Genomic DNA, 6,319 nt, shown 5'->3' on the forward strand with positions numbered 1-6,319 from the left:
TTATTTGTCTTTTGTCTATTTATTGGGTCTTCTTTGGTTTAATTCATTTTTATTGGGGTTTTCTTGGGAAGGTAATTACAAGGTCTGTGCACATCACATCTCACAGGGGCATAAGGAAAACACATGAGGGAACATAGTCCAGTAACTGCCCCTATGGATGCATCTACCCCAATGGTTGCCCCTTACATACTGCACAGGTATCACGTGTACACACATCCCTAAAGGAACGAGGCCTAACATAGGTCATAACTGTGCTGGTTACCCATAGCAACCAATCATAGCACAGCTTTCATTCCTAAAAGTTCTCTCTTAAAATGAAAGCTGCTCTGTGATTGGTTGCCAATTGATATACAGTAAAAGTAGTTTCCACAACAAGCAAAGTGTATGAAAACAAAACACTTCATTAACACCTTCACGACCTAGGACGAACTAAATCGTCCTCGTGCTGCAAAGGGTGTATGGAGAGAGGTCACAATTAAATTTTTTTTAAAAAAATATGAAAAAATAGTAAAAAAAAGTAAAAGTTTAAATCACCCCCCTTTCCTTAGATCACATATAAAAGCAAATAAACAGTAAGAATCATAAACATGTTTGGTATCATCGCATCCCAAAATGTCTGATCTATCAAAATATATTAGCAATTTTTCCCGGTGTTTAACCCCGTAATGGAAAATGGCGCCCAAAGTCAAAAATGCCACTTTTCTGTCATTTTGAAAAACACAAAGAATTCTATAAAAAGTGATCAAAAGGCCATACAGTCCTCAAAATGATAGCATTAAAAATGTCATCAAAATTCGCAAAAAATGACACCACCCACAGCTCCGTGCACTGAAGTATGAAAAAGTTATTAGTATGTATGAAAACATTATAAAACCTATACAAATATGGTACCCCCATGATTACATGGAAAATTAAGAAAGTTACAGATTTTTGAAGGTGGGGAGTGAAAAAATGAAAAACGAAAAAGGGCCACGTCTTTAAGGGATTAACCTATTGATGCTCAGTTAAGGATACATACATCAATGGAGCTGAGCCGGTGTCAGGAAGCCGGGGTGTCATCTGCAGCTAACAGCTGACACCCCAGTGTACCTTTATGGGGTTGCCGATCGCTGCTATGGCAACCCTGAGGTGCGAACTCACAGACAGGATGTTACAGTCTCGGTGTGAGCCTATGCTTAGGGTGACAGTGATAATACCCTGCAATACACCAGTACTGCTGGGTATTATAATGAACAAGCAAACTGAAGATTCAATGTTCATGTCCCATGGTGGATCCTGCTCAATGGCACTTTTGCCTGACACAAGTCATCTTGTAGTTGATCTCAGTTGTGAACTGTGCAGCACTGTGTAATCTCTGTGTGCTATATAAAGAAAGGAATTATTATGAAGGGATGACACAAGAGCTTACAGTCTATGAGGATGAGGGGGTGACACAAGAGCTTACAGTCTATGAGGATGAGAGGGTGATACAAGACCTTACAGTCTATGAGGATGAGGGGTGACACAAGAGCTTACAGTCTATGAGGATGAGGGGTGACACAAGAGCTTACAGTCTATGAGGATGAGGGGGTGACACAAGAGCTTACAGTCTATGAGGATGAGGGGGACACAAGAGCTTACAGTTTATGAGGATGAGGGGTGACACAAGAGCTTACAGTCTATGAGGATGAGGGGGTGACACAAGAGCTTACAGTCTATGAGGATGAGGGGGTGATACAAGAGCTTACAGTCTATGAGGATGAGGGTTGACACAAGAGCTTACAGTCTATGAGGATGAGGGGTGACACAAGAGCTTACAGTCTATGAGGATGAGGGGGTGATACAAGAGCTTACAGTCTATGAGGATGAGGGTTGACACAAGAGCTTACAGTCTATGAGGATGAGGGAGTGACACAAGAGCTTACAGTCTATGAGTATAAGGGGGTTACACAAGAGCTTACAGTCTATGACGATGAGGGGTGACACAAGAGCTTACAGTCTATGAGGATGAGGGGGTGACACAAGAGCTTACAGTCTATGAGGATGAGGGGTGACACAAGAATTAACAGTCTATGAGGATGAGGGGGGGCACAAGAGCTTACAGTCTATGAGAATGAGGGGGTGACACAAGAACTAACAGTCTATGAGGATGAGGGTGGACACAAGAGCTTACAGTCTATGAAGAGGTGACACAAGAGCTTACAGTCTATGAGGATGAGGGGGTGACACAAGAACTTACAGTCTATGAGTATGAGGGGGTGACACAAGAGCTTACAGTCTATGAGGATGAGGAGGTGACACAAGAGCTTACAGTCTATGAGGATGAGGGGATGATACAAGAGCTTACAGTCTATGAGGATGAGGGGGGCACAAGAGCTTACAGTCTATGAGGATGAGGGGGGGTGACACAAGAACTAACAGTCTATGAGGATGAGGGGGGACACAAGAGCTTACAGTCTATGAGGAGGTGACACAAGAGCTTACAGTCTATGAGGATGAGGGGGTGACACAAGAACTAACAGTCTATGAGGATGAGTGGGTGACACAAGAGCTTACAGTCTATGAGGATGAGGAGGTAACACAAGAGCTTACAGTCAAAAATAGCACCATATTTGATCATGGTTTTTACAAGTATTGCCGCTCAGACCTAGAAATGAATGGAGCTTGGTTGCAATACCAAGTACAGCCTATGGTCAGGTTTGGCACTGTTTTCAGAAGAAAGTAGACATGTTTTTCAGCCCACGGACAACCCTTTTATCCACCAAATGCCATGTTTGGCTCTAAAAAATAGGAAAGCTCACTTTGCAATACAGGCAGTCCCCGGGTTACATACAAGATAGGGTCTGTAGGTTTGTTCTTAAGTTGAATTTGTATGTAAGTCGGAACTGTATATTTTATCATTGTAACCCAAGCCAGAACTTTTTTGGTCTCTGTGGCAATTGTTACAGCTGTTTATTGTAGCCTAGGACTAAAGTACAGTAAATTACCAGAGGTCCGTTTGTAACTAGGGGTCGTATGTAAGTCAAGTGTTCTTAAGTAGGGGACCGCTTGTACTGTGGAGGCCAAGACTGTTGTATTTGTAGGATACCCTATAATTCACACGTCCATGTAGCAAAAGGTGGGCCCCCAGAATCAATTTCCCTTGGCCCCCCAGTCCGACCCTAGGCAAGGTATATAACTAACCTGGGAGGGCTGTGTATGTGGGGCCAGATTTTATATAAGATGGAGGAGATCTGTATTTGGGAGCTCTATATAATTTAATTGGGGGGGGGGGGGGGGTTGTATATTAAAGCCTTTAAATACATTAAATTCCAAACGCAGTGAAAATGGTGAAAAAACACATTTGCGCTGTTTTCTTGTGGGCTAGGATATTACGGCTTTCACTGAGGGCCCCAAATGGCATATATTTTATTCTTTGGGTCAATACGATTACGGGGATAACAAATTTGTATAGGTTTATTAATGTTTTCATACATTTCCAAAAATTAAAACCTCCTGTATAAATTATTTTTGGGATTTTGCCATCTTCTGGTGCCAATAACTTTTTCATACTTTGTTGTACGGAGCTGCGGGTGGTGTAATTTTTTTGCGACTATTGATGATGTTTTTAATTATATAATTTTTAGGGCTGTACAGCCTTTTGATCACTTTTTATATTTTTTCAAAATGACAAAAAAGTGCCATTTTTTACTTTGGGCGCTATTTTCCATTACGGGGCTAAATGCAGTGAAAAACAGTTATTATATTTTGATAGATCAGGCATTTTTGGACGCGGTGATACCTCATGTGTTTATGATTTTTACTGTTTATTAATATTTATATCAGTTCTAGGGAAAAGGGGGTTATTTGAATTTTTAGTTTTTTCTTTTTACTATTTTTCAGAATAATTTAAAGCAAAACATCGGCGGCTCGTTCCCGATCGCAGGCGTTTCCATAGAAACGCCGATGCGATCGGGCCGAGGCCCGCCCCCGTGGGCGCGACTTTGTCTGCGTTTGAAAGCGCAGAAAAAACGCGCTACGTGTGGCACCAGCCTAAGGGTGAAGACACACGTGGCGTTTTTAGGCCGTTTTTGGGCCGTTTTTAGTTTAGTGTGTTTTAAGATCGTAAAAAACGCATGCGTTTTTGACAGGTTTGACCAATTATCTTAATTCAAACTGCGTTTTTTTATGATCTGAAAACGCACTAACTAAAACAGACCAAAAACTGCCTAAAAACGGGCGCTGACCCACCTTGCGTTTGGGTGCGTTTGCAAACGCAAACCAAACCGTGCCCACCGGGGCGGCCCAATCGCATCTGCTTTTCTATGGAAACGCCTACGATCGGGAACGAGGAGCCGGTGTTTTGGGTTACTTTAATGCAAAACACTGGCGGTTCGTTCCCAATCGCAGGTGTTTCCAAGGAAACGACGATGCGATCGGGCCATGGCCCGCCCCGGTGGGCGCGGTTTGGTATGCGTTTGCAAACACAGCCAAGATGGCACGTCTGACATCACCCAAAGGGTGATGTCACACATTCAGTTTTCAGATGCAGTTTTTGATGCCCAAACCAGGAATGGAGTAAAAGTAGTAGGAGGAGGAGCAGCACCTTTCAATTATTTGCCTCACCCTTTATGATCCACGCCTGCTTTTGGCTTTAAAAACTGCATCTGAAAAACTGAACGTGTGCCATCACCCAAAGGCTGGCGCCACACGTGGCGCTTTGTCTACGCTTGCAAACGCAAACAAAGTCGTGCCCACCGGGGCGGGCCTCGGCCCGATCGCATCCGCGTTTCTATGGAAATGCCTGCGATCGGGAACGAGCCGCTGGTGTTTCGCGTTAAATTAACGCAGATGCGATCGCGCCGAGGCCTGGCCCGGTGGGCGCGACTTTGTCTGCGTTTGCGCTTGCAAGCGCAGACAAAGCGCCACGTGTGGCGCCGGCCAAAGGGTGAAGACGCACGTGGCGTTTTTAGGCCGTTTTCAGATTGTAAAAAACGCATCTGTTTTTAAAAACGCATGCGGTTTTTGAAAATGCATGCGTTTTTGGGTGAAGACACACTTGGTGTTTTTAGGCCGTTTTTGGGCCGTTTTTAGTTAGTGCGTTTTCAGATCGTTAAAAACACATGCGTTAAAAACGCATGCGTTTTTAAAAAACGCATGCATTTTTTTGAAAACGCATGCGTTTTTGACCAGTTTGGATTAAGATTATTGGTCAAACCTGTCAAAAACGCATGCTTTTTAACGATCTGAAAACGCACTAACTAAAAACGGCCAAAAAACGGCCTAAAAACGCCATGTGTGTCTTCACCCTTTGTCTGGTTTTCCGAATTTGCGCAATTAAAAACGGACAAAAAAGCATGCGGGTTTTAAAAACGGATGCGTTTTTACGATCTGAAAACGCACTTAGTAAAAACGTCCCTGAAACGCCATGTGTGTCTTCACCCAAAGGGTGTGTTCACACGTTGCGGTTCGACCTGCGTTTTCATCGCATTTGAAACGCATATACAACAGCTGAGGAGAGGTGATTTGCCTAATTACATCACTGTTAACAATTGTTAAATGTAATGTTAACATACATGTTAACAGGTTAACACACACGTTAACATTGCGGTAACAAACGTAAATAGTAATGTAATTAGGCAAATTATCTCTCATCAGCTGTTGTAAGGGCGCGGTCCCACGGTGCGTTTGCAAACGCAGACGCAGACCAAACCACGCCCACCGGGGCGGTCCGCGGTCCGATCGCATCGGCGTTTTCCATAGAAACATAGAGAAACGCCGATGCGATCGGACCGCGGACCGCCCCGGTGGGCGTGGTTTGGTCTGCGTCTGCGTTTGCAAACGCACCGTGGGACCGCGCCCTAATGTGTTTCAAACGCAATGAAAACGCAACCAAAACACAAAGTGTGAACGCGCCCATAGGCTTCAGCCTTGATACATTGCATTTTAGCAGATGCAGTGGAAATGCAACCTCAGCATGCGATCAAGGCTGAAGCAATTTGAATGCGTCAAAAACGTGACACATCGTAAGAACACGACCTGAGGGCGTGTTCTCAAATGCAATGTAACCTCAGCATGTGATCAAGACTGTAGCCAGTGGAATGCGTCAAAAATGCAATGCACAACACGACACATTGTGTGAATGCGGCCTGAGGGCGCGTTCACACGTTGCGTTTTGGTCGCGTTTTCATTGCGTTTGAAACGCATATACAACAGCTGATGAGAGGTGATTTGCCTAATTACATCACTGTTAACGCTTCCGTTTACAAAACGCATCGTAAACGCGATGTTAACGCATGCGTTTTATTAATGCATGCGTTAACATTGCGTTTACAAACGTAAACGGTAATGTAATTAGGCA

The sequence above is a fragment of the Engystomops pustulosus genome, chromosome 3 (genome assembly GCF_040894005.1).
Source record: "Engystomops pustulosus chromosome 3, aEngPut4.maternal, whole genome shotgun sequence".
In the NCBI taxonomy this organism is placed as follows: Eukaryota; Metazoa; Chordata; class Amphibia; order Anura; family Leptodactylidae; genus Engystomops; species Engystomops pustulosus.